General features: G+C 43.5%; 1 long non-coding RNA gene across 1 annotated transcript in view; it reads right to left on the reverse strand.

The window, feature by feature from the left end:
* The window catches only part of LOC136010832 (uncharacterized), a 48,393-nt gene that overhangs the window by 13,344 nt on the left and 19,291 nt on the right, over positions 1 to 15,758 (reverse strand). The window contains exon 2 of the long non-coding RNA XR_010611022.1: positions 2,513 to 2,630. This is a non-coding gene — a long non-coding RNA (uncharacterized LOC136010832). The remainder of the gene's footprint in view (positions 1 to 2,512; positions 2,631 to 15,758) is intronic.

A 15,758-nucleotide genomic window follows, 5' to 3' on the forward strand; every position in this document is an offset into this window, starting at 1 on the left:
GACCATAGCTCTAAATTCTTGCTTTGAAAATATAACTGACATTATAACCTACCTCCACTTTTCATATAAAACATATAGTTACCCTTTTCCCCTCAGTGCTTTTAAAAAACCTTTTGAACTGCTCTCCAATCCAATTTCTAGGCTTTCCCAGCACAGTCATTTACCTCTGGTAGGCACAGAAAGAGGTCAAGGATGGTGAAAGTTGCTATCACATCACAAGAGCTGATAGTGCTACTTTCCCCTCAATACCTTCTTTTGCTTGCCTTGCAAGGCCTCTTTCAGTTCCCTTGACCCCGCTGCCCTGCTCCTTTCTACTGATACAAGAGAATTAATAATAGAGCTCCGGTCTTCAACGGGGCTGCACAACCGCTGGGATATGGCAGGAAAACACACAAGCATACACTCACAACAGCTAACCCCTCCACCTCCTGAAATCCATTTTCCTTGAGGCCTTTGATCTGGAGCAGGTGGGGAAGAAAGCAAAAAGCCTCTGGGAGAATTACGACTGTGGTGCCTTCCTAGGTGGCATCGCGGCTTCCTTGAGGCTCCCCGTGCCATTAATGGCTCCTTTGTGCCAGTGTGTATCAGACCACCAAGGCATTTACCCAAAGGCTGTGTGTAGAAGAAAAAGTAATGTTTTTTCTTTCTTAAGGTCAGATTCATTTCAGTCACACAGCAGTTCATGCTCAGGCAGAGGGGTAATGGGACAGCAGGTTGGGGGAAGAAGTGGTTTTCTCATCTCTGTTCTGTGGGAACAGCCATGGCTCCTCACATAAGCGTGCACTCCCTCCTCATAACGTGGGCTCCAAATCTCCTTAAATCACTTGATAAATCCCATTTTTATTCAACTTCCAAAATTCACTAGCAAAGAGAAATAGCTCATCTCTTAGCACAGAGTCATTGTGGCCTCAAAGTCCAGCACTGGACAAAACCCCAGCTCTGCTCCTGGCTGCTTCCTGCTTTTGGACTGCCAAAGGACCAGCAAATTTTCCCATAATTTGCAGAGATTATATGATGGACAGGTGATATGGCTGGTAATCAGCCACCTGGGACACCTGAAGGAGATCTCTACTGTATTTCTGCACCTAAATTTCAAGGACTGGTAAAAACTCATACCTAGTCCCATACTGACTGTGTGCAGGAGAGTTCAAAGAACCATGGAAGTTTCTCCCCAGCCTTGTGAAAAACCTTGACAAATACAGAAGCCTACAAAACTGATGTTTTGCATCTAATGGACATAAGGCAAAATCAGTAGATTGTACAAACTCCTTGTGCGTGCTCTACCCCATCAGTGGTATTGGGTACAAGGGAACTTTAATTGCAGTTGAGCAGGAAATAACCAGATGCTTCTAAGAAATGGCCTGCTGCCCTGGAGGGGAGGTTTATGGAGAAGACAAGCACATTGTTCATCCTTATTTCCCCTTTCCATCCTCTCCTCCCCTTTTGGCAGCAGGAGCAGCAAGGCACAGCCCCAGGGACCTCCATCTGCTTCTCTGTCCTACTCACCCTCTCATCCTGCTCTTGTCACCTCCCCTCCTCCCCTTAGGCCTAGTTCTCATCCACAGACCACTGCAACGCAGCTCTGCCCATATAATGGAAAAGCCTGGAATCAGTTGAGCAGGACACACTCAAGCTAAGGAAACTGCTTGTCCCCACCAGTGAATGCTTTCAAACTGTTCCAGGCAGAAAGTCTGCTGTGTGTACCTCAAGCAATGCAAGAGCTGTTTCAAACCAGAGGCATAAATGTGATTGTCAGGTTAATCTGACCCCTATTCAGCTGCCTTGCTTTGAGGAGAAATACAGGTTCATTATTTCACCGCTTTTCCTGAGTCTCCCAGAAACCCTTTACATTGAAGGCTGCAGGCACAAGCATTGAAGTGCTGGGTGCTCAAGGCAGTGTCCAACTGGAATTTTGATTTACAACCACAATGGCTTTGGAAAAGTCCTCGTATTTTCGAAATAAAAGGAGGAAACAGAAAAGAGAAATAACAAGGGCTGATGATGTATTTCCATATAATCTCTTGTGATATTCTCAGTAAGGGTCAGAGAAGCCCATTCAGACTAAATAGATAAAAAATATGCTTGAACCCACAGTCGTTAGGCTGGCTTGGAGGAAACACTCATTGACTTCTCAAATCTCATGCATCTGTGAGTGAAGTATTGAAATCGGAAACTGAGAGCGATTCCTTTTGCCAGCTACCACCCTTAGACAACACTGCTCTGTTGTGTGATCCTCTGAAGACATTAAAATGTCTTTCCCTTCCTGTAAGTAAAGATTTTCTTTTCCTTCTCTTAAGACATTAATTACAGGGTCACTGACTTTGGCAGATTCCTTGCTAAATTGAGTTGCATCCCGATATCCTATAGTTTATTGTGATGACCACCCATCTTGACAGCCACTTTCGCTTGACCTGAAATTATCCAACACTGAAACCATGACTCTTTAAAGGGAGAGGATTAATGGCTGCTTTAAAGTGATCTAAGATCATTGAAGAAAGCCACAAGCACTCACTTTTCTACAGCTCCTGGGACCTGTTTCCTCTTTTGTCTTGACATCAGCAATCACTGATCTCCAGTCGAGGCAGCAGTCACACAGCTGCATGGGGAGTTGAATCTGTTTGGTGATCTGGCTAAAAATAAATTAAAATAATTAAAAAATATGCATATTCCTCCTTGTTAGGGTGGTTGTAAGCTGGATCAAAGGGGTCAGGGTCTTCCACAACCGCAGATGTCACCACGAGAAGGAACACACGAGTAAATTCGTGCTCTGGCATTAACAAAGTCCTGGTGAACTGTAAGAGAACCAATATCTCCTCATGGACCCCAGGGATGGACCACAGGAAAATATTGGAGAGATGTGAGTCTTAAATCAGGTCATTATCTACACTGTACAGAAACTACCAAGCCAAGGAATGGCACTCACACCATCTATCTAACCCAAGTAGCAGCTCGGAAGGAACAAGAGTAGGAGCTCAGGTTTGTCTCCTCAGAACATGGTTCGCATGAAAGAAGGCACAGAAGCTGGTCACTCTCTTCTTAAGTCGCTTTCTCATCACTTGCTTTCACATCTTGGTCTCTGGTTGTATGTGACATGGATGCAGAGCTATTCACTGGATTTCCATAAATCCTCACTCTTCCACTGAATCTTTGAAGTACAGCTTATTCTCAAACTGGAACAAGCTCCCTGGCATTTGAAAACTGAGAGATTTTTGTAATAAAAAATTGTTGAGCTTGTGTGCTGGAGTTGATGACAGACAACCTCATCATTTTATAGCTATCACAATAATGTGAGTTCATACAGAAATCCATCCTTCCCGGTACCTGGTGGAAAAAGAAGTGGCAGAGGGGGTTTTATTGCCCCACCTGCAGGGAAGGGCTGAAACCCCTATTGCACCCCAGTGCTGGTGGAGACAACCCCTGGCTGCAGTTTCAGATAGGCACAGTGTCCTTGTAGAGCTGTGGCTCTGGGTGAAGCATTCCTTTATCAATGGGCACCATTTATCACCAAGATGCAGCTGGGTTCCAGCAGCGACAGAAGGAAAACACTGGCAATGTTTTCATTAAAAGGTACAAAAGATTTGCAGTGTAGCTGACAGAGGCCATATGTGACCTGCTCAGTGTTCAGCAGGGCTGGTAAAGTGCAAAAGGAGTGTCCTGTGAAGGTAAAGCTATACCTCACCTTAATGAACAGCAACGCGGGTAGGAGGTGGGAGAGGATGATCAGATTTCCTCTGACCTGAAGTTCAACTTCTTTGGATGCAACAAGAGTGGCTGAGATAGCAAAGTAACTCATCATAAAGGAGATGAGAAAAGGGGAACCCTTTTTTCTTCCTTTCTGGGAAAGCTTGGCCTGGGGCCATGCACAAACTCACAGCAGCAGCAATGATCTGCATGCAAAACACTGTGCTTTGCGTGTCACAGCAAAATAATACCAGCAAAAGCACTGGGATCAGTGCAAGAATACCCCCTGCTTCCACACAAATGGACGTGTGGAGAGAGATACAGGAGCACACACATAGCCAGCTCTGCTAAGGCCAACACGACAAACTGTAGGTTCTCAAAGAGATGAAAATGGGGGCTGAAACATATTCTGTGTTCATGGAAGCAGTGGCTAACACTGTGTTTTGTCCAGCAGACTTAATTGCTTTTGAAATCAGCCCTTTGGTAAGTCCCTGCTAGTGAAAGAGTCAGGTATGAGTCAACTCGTATAAGAGCATTTTGGAGGTGTGGAAGAGGAAGACCCACCACTCCCACCAGCCAGCCTTGCACATACATTTTACGTGCATGTGATCAGCCACAGCAGTGGCCAAGAGCAGGAACACCAAGGTCTTGGCAGACAAAGCAAGTCCCCTATCATCTTGGGCTTCATCAAGAGTCTGGAGAGCTGCATCTCATCTTCTCGTTTTATATTCAGGACACATCGAAGTGCTAAAGGACTGTGGGCAGAAATTGAGGCTGTTTCTTACCGTAAGGAGTCTGGTCTTCTCTAACCTGAGTCAAGACAAGACACCCATTGATTCTGTTTATTTTATTGCTGATCTTCCCATCTGCCTGATGAATTCTGCCTGATTTTTCTTAGTTACATAGAATCATAGAATGCTTTGGGTTGGAAGGGACCTTTGAGATCACCTGGTTACAACCCCTTGCCACAGGCAGGGACACCTTTCACTAGACCAGGTTGCTCTAAGCCACATCCAATCTGGCCTTGAACACATCCACAGCTTCTGTGGGCAACCTGTGCCAGTGCCTCACCACCCTAGCAGTGAAGAATTTCTTCCTTATAGCTAATCTAAACCTCCCCTCTTTCAGCTTAAAGCCATTCCTCCTTATCCTGTCAATACCTGCTCTTATAAAAAGTCCTCTCCATCTTTCTCTTAGGCCCCTTTAGGTACTGGAAGGCTGCTAAACACAATATATTTTCTATTTGTCACCTTTTATTTCTTTCTAGTGTTCTCAGCTACTACCATGGAATCAGTAAGAAAATCTTCCTGAAGCAGCATTGGAGAGGTGGTCTGTACAGTCATGCCAGCTGTGAGAGAAGAAGGAAACAGACCTTGATCTTGTTTGATGCTGTCAAAAAACACTTGAATTAATCCAAACATTTCCTCAGTTAAACTGGAGGTCAGGGATAGAGGAAGAGACTCACAGTTACTTCATTCCCTGTAGATTGAGGTCAGGGTAAACAGCAGCTAGCTTATAACACTAGCCACTGACACACAGCCAGCTGTGGGGTGGCACTTGGCAATGTTCAAACCAGGCTGGGATTCCCCCGGCTGGAGGCATTCAATGCCAGTTCACCTGCCAGCTTCTGGGGCCCTGGTTCCAGCAGTGCTGCATAGAAAACACTGCCACTGTTTTATCAACTGGGGAAATGAGCCATGGTGCAGAGCTGAATGTCCGCACAGCTAACAGGTTAATATAAATAATTGCATTAAACAGTGTTATTTATTGTTTCTTTAAGTAGCAGCCCTTCACAGCCCCACATGGCTGGAATACGGTTTCACAGGAGTTACATAGGCACTTGTTTAGATGCTGGGGGGTGGAATATGTATGTTATAGCATCCTGACTTGCTCTCCTTGTATGTCACATGTTACCTCTGCTCCTGCCCCCTGCTCGCCTCCTCCATGCCCCATCTGTGCAAAGGAGGCTTTGTAGAGCTGGCAGGGTCGGTGATTAATTACACAAAGATAAACAGAGTTAATATTCTTCCTGGACAGAACTAATTACTCAAGTGTTTGCTTTTATAAACCCCAGATTGATTGTCTCAGGGACAAACCAGTCTAATTGAAAAGACCGTTTATTTTCCAAAGAGGAAAAATAACACGTTTGTGCCTCCTGGGTTTTGGAGGATTTTTTTTTCCCTTCTCCTTTTCAAGGAAATGGAGGCAGTGAAAGAACTGGTACATATTGTTGCATCCCTCACCGGACATCACAGCTATCCCTGTGGCTGTGCCCCAGCCATTCCTCATTTTCCCTTTAACACAAGCTGTTATTTCTCTCACTAGTGTGTTGTGGAGGATGCTGGTGTGTGAGACGGAGGGTATGCACATACTGAAAAGCAGTCCCAGCCTAGCAAGTTCAGGATTTAGCTGAACAAAGGCAGGAAGAGAGAAGAGGCATGATGCAGTCAAGAACACGGAGTACACTCACATCTTTTGCTTGTATATTCTCTAAATTAATTCATGAAGCCTCTCACATCTGAGAAACTGAAAACAACTGGCACATCATTTCTGCTCCAATGCACTCAAAACACTTTACATCTTTTCTGTTGCCTGAGTCTGGTGTGTTGCCTCCTATTCTCTCCTCTTCATGGCACCTCAGCATCTCAAAGCACTTTGAACTACTTTGTCTTTCCTTGCATCCTGCCCTCTCTGATGAGTTCTGCCACTGATGTCTCCTCTGTCCTTTTCCCTTTGTCTTTGTTCTTCTTGAGTAGACTTCAGCACACAAGATTGGGCTAGTGGAGCAGCTATGGGGCAACAAAGCTGCCTCAGTGTCATGAAAGAATACATTGACACGTAAGACAAGGTCCAATAGAGACTTGGCACAAAATGCATGACTGGGCCCTTCACCCCCGAGAAACATGGTCCGATGGACTGAAGCAAGGAACTGAAAAAGGGGTTTCATCTCAGGAGGGGCCTTGATTATTGCTACACCAAGATGTCCAGCAGTGTAGACTGAGGCTGGGCAGCTGATCTCCAACTCCTGATCCCTGCCTACAGTACCAACCTGCCCAGCTTATGTCTGCATCCATATGACTTCTTGAAAGTGGAAGAGAAGAAGTTCCTGCTTGTGAGTGAGCAGGACACTCACATGCCATTAATTCAGGGTATTATTAGCCAGGGAAATACACTGATCAGGACAGTGCAGGAGGTGGGTGAAATTCTGTAAGCACCAGACCACTTCCCATTTTCGGCTCCTAAAATCACCCAACAGAGATGAACCCCATCAGTTTCCTGCTACATATTGCCTGAGTGAGGCTGTGGAACAGGAAAGCCACCTTCTATCCTGGCTAAAAGTAATCAGTCTTAAATAATCTGTGCTTAGTGATAACTGAGACAAGGGAAAACCACCTCCCAAGCATGCAGCTGTGTATAGGCTGGGGCACAGAGGAACAGGAGGCATTTCAAAGGAAGGTGATGGTTCTGAGAAGTGGCAGAACAGACCCGGTCACTCTCAGAAGAGACATAAGAGAAGCACCAGATACTGTGAGGGGATAGTAGCATCATCCTGGGGAAGAAAAAGCAGAGGCTTTACAAGCCACAAGAGGCTCAGCACCAAGTGCAAAGAAACTGTCTCCTGCTGCTTGTTTTCAGCTGCTTGTTTTCAGCCATGCTTGGGCAAACACCGCAATACAGTCATTCTTCATAAATAAACAAACATAGCACCCACTTCTGTGCCAGTGAAAATAACACTGCAGGCATTTTGCTAACTAGTCAGCTTCAAGAGGAACAGAAATACCAGTGCTGAATGGAAACCCCAAAAAGCCAAGTCTGGCCTGACTCTATCTAGCACTTTTTTTCTGAAGACAAAAGATCTGATGCAAGTTTCTCCATTCTCCCCCCCTAAGAAAGTCAGGTGAACCTTTTGCTCCTTTAAATGCAAACCATAAAGCAGGCAAACACTTTTCCACACATACCTGCATCAGGCAATTAGCCTGTCTTTTCATTAAGCCATGACAAGGAAGATGGCATGCTGTTGCCTCCCGCACTTTGACTTAGGATGAGAAAGCCCAGCAGCACCTTGTAAATCCCAACGCTGCTGACAGCAAAAATCAGCAGCAGCTCATTCCCCTGGGGAAAAGATTTGTGAGAAAGGTGCTGAGCTCTCCTTACCCATATGCTTTCTGTTCTCACTACGTCTATTCCTTCACCTGCTTTCTGTTCATCTCTGTCACAAAATTCATGTGTGAGAGCCCAGAACTGAGAAGGATTTTCTTTTTCTCTCTCCCACTTCCCCCTCCTCCAGGAGAAGACAATTCTGAGTGTTTGAGCATCTCCTTAAAAAGGGCTTTTCTCCAGCTGTCCCTCCCTTTTGTTCTGGATGAATTGTATGGTGTCAAGTGTCCTCAGCAGCCATCCCTGCTCCTATCCAGCACTGCAGTGTGCAAAGAGATGCATGGTAGAGAGAGAAAAGTGCAGGAAGAGAGAGAAAAGGAATTACCGGATATTAAAAATTGCTGACCCTTCACAATTGTTAATGCTGAGAGAGGGTTGTTTTTTTTCATGTGGGAGGGCTGGGCAATTTTCACCAAATTGCTGGGCTGTTTGGTGATCAGGCAGAAATTCAACTGCAATAACAGGTTCTCCAGTTTCCTGCCCAATTACCGAGAGGTTTGGAGGTGAAGCCACAATGTTTGGCACCTTTAATGAAGCCTTTCCTGCTATTGGCAGGAGTTTTCACCCTGAGCGTGATACACCTTCTTATGGAGGCAACAACAATAACTTTCCTCCTCCAGTTTCAGGGCTGCTGTCACAGAAAGCACCTGCTTATTGGTACTGGCGTTATGGAGAAACGCTGCAGAGCAACAGCTTCTGCCCAGGCTTAGTGGGAGCAGCTGCCAGTGGAAATCATCTGGGACATTTACCCTTTCCCTGTTTTACTTGCTGCTATCATTTCTTATTTCTAATCTCTAATAATAACCATCAGACTGATAAGCAGTAATTCCTATCTGTACTTTGCAAATAAAATCAGTGTCTTTCTTTACAGAGGATGAAGCTGAAGGACTGGGAAAAGCAGGGGCTTGCCCAGCATCACCCAGGATCCCAGTCACATACAGCCAGATCTCTTGTGACCTGATTCAGCGGCACAGCTCAGAAGAAACGCTACCTGTCAATCAATGTTCCATAAGCACACATACATCTATACATGGATAAGAGGGTCAATATTGTATGTGACATTTCATAACAGTGCTGCAAATGGGTATTTGCCAAAATGTCTTCCAAAAGCAGCCCCAACTTTTGCTGTCCAGTGAGCAACATGATGAAGCAATTCATACCCTTGTTCCACCTCCCTCTTGACCTCGTTCTTCCTGCTGCCTTTGTGATCTTACCTCATCACTGAATGCTAAAAGTCAAACCCCAAATCCAAAGAATTTTCATAGTGTTTTCTGTTTGGAAGTTTGTGGAGATTAACATGCCTGAAATCAGCTTAACTATACAAAAGTACAGCTGAAATGCTCTGGAATTTACTACACAAATACATCCTTTTTACAGGTACTTCTCTTCGTTTATTTTAATCAATGTAGCCTGCTAAGAATTTCCTATTCCTAGGATAGAGGAAAGGATAGGGGAAAAGAAAGGGGGAAGGATAGGAGAAAGGAAAGGGGAAAGGATAGGGGAAAGGAAAGGGGAAAGGATGGGGGAAAGGCAAGGGGAAAGGATAGGGAAAAGGAAAGAGGAAAGGAAAGAGGAAAGGAAAGAGGAAAGGAAAGGAAAGAGGGGAGGAAAGAGGAGAAGAAAGGAAGGGAAAGAGAAAAAGAGAAGGCTTGGCTTGTTGAAGTGGAGAAGTGCCCTGCTGCTGTTTAATCCATTGAACAGGCAGAAGCCTTGCAGGACTCATGTTTCAGCATTTTAAGCCAAGTGTAGTGTTGTACCAAGTCAACCCCCTCCAGAATATCTAAAGAACTGCTTTAATGGAGACCTCTTTGCAATGCTTCTCTCAGCAGCAGAGTGGAAAAAGCTGGTAATAGAAAAAGCATGAGTTTTCTCTCTTTGTGTTGCATTTGTTTTCTGTCATCTTACAATACTGTTCCATAGCCTCGTGTCATACACTGACTGCTTTTGTGTTAAAGTGAAAATATGGAAGTGTGGGTTTCGCTTCCGGACTGCACAGCAGTTGATAGGAGCACTTTGTGGTCAGATATGGCTACTGTAAATTTTATTGAATTTGAAACACACACTGAGAGGCAAATCACTTTGCAGATGTCAGGGCAATTCAATCCAAAAGGAACCCGATCCTAAAAGCATCTGCACTGCAATGGCTTTCGAAAATGAGGAAATTCTAAACATCTAAAACAACCACTAGAAGTTAAGTGTTCTTGCTTACTTGCAATCACAAACTTGTGGCTCACAGAAAGCATCCAAGGATTCGAGACAAGGTATGCATGTCCTTGCTAAGGATACATGAACACAACAGTGAGTAAGGCCAACGGTCTACATAGGCTGACATTCCTTCCCCAGCAGACCTGACATTAGGTTTCTGGGAAAGGAAATGAATGCAGGGCAAGGGCTTAGTGAGGAAAGAAATTGGTGGAGTCTTAGGAACTGAGTACGCTATTGAGGGATTTTATTTCTGTCTTCAACTACCTGCTGGTTGATCTATAGGGAAGAAAGAGAGACTCAGGCACACAACAGGGCAAGAGGCAATAGGTGGAAGCTGCAAGAAGGGAAATTCTGGGATGATAAGAATGAGAAAAAAAGTAATGATGAGGGTAGGCAAAGAAGGAAAAAGGGCTGAAGTGGCATGGAAATCCTCATTCTTGAAGCTAATGGACACCTTAAGCAACAGAACCGCGAGCAACCTTTGAAAGGAGCTTTGAACCAGAAGCTCCAGATTTCTCTTCCAAGCTGAATTGCACTATGGCAATCTAAGGAATATGTGGTTCTGTTCTCTTCTACTCTCTGTTCTAACCACACTTGCAAAGACAAGTCACTCAAATTAAGTTTATTTGAACTGTCCAATTTAAAGAGAGAAGCAATGTTTAGATCAGTCAGGACAGACGGATCCATAGTGTTCACGCTGTTCTCTGCCTTCATCCTCAATACATTGCATGAGTGTGGGCATGTTTAGGAATGCTGCTAATGAAACAGATTTCACCCAGCAAGACAGTTTTCCAACTCCCTGGGATGTTGAGACGTTTAGAAGACTGTTTTGAGAACTGTTTTGAGGTCCTTTTGAGTCAATGGCCAAAAGAACTTTATTACATAGTGTGACCATATTTTCATAATAAAAACTTGGGGCATTTTTAGTGTCAGTATTCCTGACAATTGCAAAACAGTCCAAATGCCCTTTTTATGGCGTTCTGAAAATGTCAGGTTTTGATTAAACCTCAGTATGTACACATTTCTCAGAGTAAGGACATGGGGTTTTAATTTGCCAAGTAACACCACAGTCTGATGAGGTTCATTCATTAATACAGCTGATTGGAAAAGCCCACCTCTGTCCCTGTGATAAATGCCATTATTTTGACATTTGGACTTCAGCCCCCACGAGGGTCAAAGAGGGGGAAAAATGCCTAAGCTATTATAGGATCTAAATACTAAAAAATAAGGGGTTTTTTTGTTCATGTATCAGAACAAATCCTATAGTGCACAGCCAGTTCCAGATTTCCTAGAAAGTACCAAGGGAGCTCTTTACAAAGCAGCCATTTATCTTCACCTGGAAAAACCCACAAATTTCAGGACAGAGAACTAAATTCTTGCTTTGAATGTCCTCAGAATCTCCTTCACACAGAGAAGATACTGAACAAGCTGCATCAAAAGAAGATGGTTGAGAGAGGTGAATGTCCCCTTTTGCTCCCCCACCTGGAGCACTGTGTTCAGTTCTGTGGCCCCCAACATAAGAAGGACATGGACCTATTTGAGCAAGTCCAGAGCAGACCATGAGGATGATCAGCGGGCTGGAGCACCTCTGCTATGAAGAGGTTTGTTCAGCCTGGAGAAGAGAAGGCTCTGGGGAGACCTTATAACAGTCTTGCGGTATCTGAAGGGGGCTACAAGAAATCTGGAGAGGGACTTTTTACAAGGGGATGTAGTGACAGGACAAGGGGAAATGTCCTTAAACTGAAAAATGGTAGAGTTAGATTAGATAAAAGGAAGAAGTTCTTTACTGTGAAGGTGGTGAGGCACTGGCACAGGTTGCCCAGCAAAGCTGTGGCTGCTCTATCCTAGACCAGACTGGAACCTTACTGAACCAGCTAGGTAAATGGTGGGCCTGGGTGCACTTTCACACACCTGAATTTGCCCTTCACTAATGAGAATGCTGGGTGCACCTTCCTTAAAGACCTAATGTTTTGCTCAGCTCAGAGTTGCATCTTGAACATGCATTGTGTTGTTACAGAAATCAAACACTTTATGTTGAAATCAATTAGTGGGAAAACACTGAATGAGCCAGATTTTCTAAAGGAACCTGCTGCACAACAAGAAAGTGAGTTTTATCTCACAAGAACACAGCCAGAGTGAAAGGAGTGCAGCAGCATATCAAGTGCAGTTTGAAACACTTTGCTTTTCACGTTCATTTCTGACTATTTTCTCCCAGCTTAAAATTTCTTATAAACTGCATCAGAATACTGACATGAAAAGCCTGGGAGTTTATTACCTTGATGTAGCGATAGCATTAGTGCGCAGGAAGTCAAAATCAGGAGGTCTTAGTTTTAAGCCAGAAAATCTCTTTGGAAGGTAAGATTGTAGTAATTCTAGAGGACTTGTTCATAGCTTCATAGCATGAAAACATCCTGCCATTACGTAGAAAGCAAGGCTCTACATCAGCAGTTTATTCCAAGTTATTCTCTCTTGACCTGCCTCTGAGCCAAGCCCCAACTTTTGCGTTCAAGGCTTGAAACATGCATTACAAGATAAAACAAAGTCTCCAACATCCTCCTTCCCTCCTCCAGCTAAAGACACATGAAACTACTTCAGGCCAAGAAGTCATGAACAAGCCAAACACAGCAGGGCCATAACGTGCAGCCTGACAGTGTTGGCTCTAAACAAACAAACAGTTGCGCACTCATCTTGAAAAACATTGGAAGAGCTGCAGTGCACAGAAAGAAGAGTCCAGGGGCCAGTATTCATTCCCAGGGCAACTACGTTGGCTTTGGTGGAGTTACTCAATAGGTTTACAAAGCCATTCCGCTTCTCTCACTTCCAGCAATATCCAAGCACATATGAATCACATTCTTCTGCTAACCGTTTCCTCTCCCCCTGTACAAAAGCAGCCTTAACGAAAGAGGCAACAAAAAGATCAGGCTGTGTTATCTTTTCTTCCTGCTCCAATATTTCAAGTACTTTGGGGCCTTGCTCCTTCCCTTGAACAGCAGCCATTTCTTGGTTTTTTCGGCATAAATTATACAATTATGTTTCATATCATCACAAGGCATCTGCAAATGAATAGCAGACACCCCTTTGCACTCAGCCTGTTTAAACAGGATGCCGACAGAGGAAAGAATGTGTAATACAATGACTGCACATTATTTCCAATGGCAAGAGCCCTTTTACACCTGCATAAATAGAGCTGGGCCTGGCTGGTTGTAGAGACATTGTCTCTCCCAGTTACATGCCGAGCTGTTCTACCAACCACTGTTTTCTTTATGGTTTGGTGTGCTGGCTTGCCTTCCACATTGACTTAAACCTCTACCTTTATGATTATCTTTGTGAAAAGACAGACAAGTAACAATAGAAAGATCTTTTTGCTGCAAAGACCTTTTTCGAGCAATTTAGAACAGAAAAGAGAAGGTTCACTGAATAAACATGCTGCTGAACCTGACCCTTTGGTTGTCATAGATGTAACTTGTTTCAGTTCCTCCACTGGTTGTTTGAAATTCACTATAAATTATAGTTCCAATAGACTGATCAAATTTTACTGATCACTATGGATCTGAGCTCTGGCTGAACACCCCTATTCATAGTTCCGGTCCATAACCTTGAGGAACCTTAGTCTGTTTTGAGTATCAGAGGTGCTTCCCCAAATCTAGCCATGGTGATAAAAGGTTTTGTGCACAAATGTCATGAATTCACTGAGGGTGGGAAAATACAGAAGCAGCATGAATTCTCCAGACACTGCAGTAAGGATGGGTGAAGGGTCCCACCATCACCTTTCAGCTGCCATTGCATGATCAGAAGATTTTGATATTTAAACAGACCTTTAAACCAGATGCAGTGTTAGATTAAGAACTATAAACCTGATTGTTTGGTGTTATGCAAGGAACAGTTTAATTAGAAAGTATTTGGCAACCTGTTAGGTTGTAAAATGTTTGACAATATGCCAATCAGACCCTTGGAGCAATAGCAGCAACTTAAGAGTTGTACATTTTGTTCTACATGTGAGGTACGTCTTGAATGGAACCATTCTGAAGTGCATTTAATGGCTGTGGAAGGTGTGGTTGAGCAATGCAATTATTTTGCAGAATAGCTACTGCATTAGCAAAGCCAGTGAGGGATTTCTCCAGGCACTATCCAGGCAGGACCTCTAGTTTTAGTCCCCAGGCTCTCCCACTATTACTCTTTGTGCTGAGTGCTTGGCCATGCTCACACTGGGAAGCTCTGGATCTTTTTTACTAACGCCAGCATTTATCACTCCTTGGTACATGACTCAAAGCATCTCTCTTAAATCAGGCTTCTAATGGCCAACTGTCTCATCTAGTTGAAGAGGTGGTCAGATAAAAGACAGTAAGATAAAATGCTGCTCCTATAGTGCATTAGCTTTTCTGGGGCTGTCTGTGAAGGACAAGATACCACAGACATAGACAGATAAATGTGAGTGAGCCATCCACATGCAGACATTTCTGCTCATCGTGTTTCCTGCATATGTTTTAAAAGAAGAATGTTTAATGGATATCACCACAGTTCTTTGCCTTTTCAGAGGGGTAAGCTGACTTCATTGTATTGAAGAGGTTGATACAAAAATAAACACGTGACAACTCAGTAATTTCACTGATTGGAAATGTGAAAGGAGCAGGTCCTTTGGGGTTATATCAGGTAACCCAGCTTCCAGTTAGAGAAGCTTTTCCTTGTGGGAAAAGCTTTTTTTTCTGGCCCTTCTGATTTTGTTCTAGAGAGGAAGAGAATGGGAATAATGGAAAATACATGAAGAGAGCTGCTCAAAGAACAGCAGTGCAAAGTTTCATGTTTGAAACAGCCAACTTTGAAGCCAGCTTGGCTCAGCAAAGCATTCTGATTGTAACAACTACATTTTTGGCATGAGAGGAATAGCAACTAATCATTTTGATTTCTTTCCCTTTGTTCTTTAAATGTTTAAATGTTATGTGTCAGTGATAATGTTCTGATTTGTTGTTTGAACATTGTTGTGGTTTAACCCCAGCTGGCAACAAAGTACTACGCAGCTGCAGTACTGAAATAAAAGTAAAATATAATAATAATAGTAATAATAGTAGTAATGACAATAATAATAACAATAATATTAATGATAAATATTATAATAATAAAATAATAAACCCCAAGAAAGATAAATGATGCAGAGTACAACTGGTCACAGCCCAATGCCCAGCCTGTCCCTGAGAAGCGATCAGCCCCTTCTGGCCAACTGCCTCCAGTTTCTATACTGAGCATGATACTCCATGGCATGGAATACCCCTTTGGCTAGTTCAGGTCAGCTGTCCTGTCTCTGGTCCCTCACAGCTTCTTGTGCCCCTCCTTACTGGCAGAGCATGAGAGACTGAAAAGCCCTTGACTTAGGGTAAGTCCTACTTAGCAACAACTAAAACATCAGTGTTAGCAGCATTGTTCTCTTACTAAATCCAAAACACAGCACAGTACCAGCTAATAGGGAGAAAATTAATTCTATCCCAGCTGAAACCAGGACAAACATATAGTTCATATCAGTTATTACAGTACATTAATGTGTGCATCCATTCATACTTAACATCATGTTTCAGCATTGAATGGAACACATTATCTTCATGCTGATTCTGAATAAAGACATTTCAAAATAATGGAATTCTTTGCAATAGCAGATTTTGGGGGTTTGGCCTGTTTTCATTAAGAGCACATATAAGCACACTTCCTAAATCGTAAAAATAGAA

The sequence above is a fragment of the Lathamus discolor genome, chromosome 3, assembly GCF_037157495.1.
Source record: "Lathamus discolor isolate bLatDis1 chromosome 3, bLatDis1.hap1, whole genome shotgun sequence".
Classification (NCBI taxonomy): Eukaryota; Metazoa; Chordata; class Aves; order Psittaciformes; family Psittacidae; genus Lathamus; species Lathamus discolor.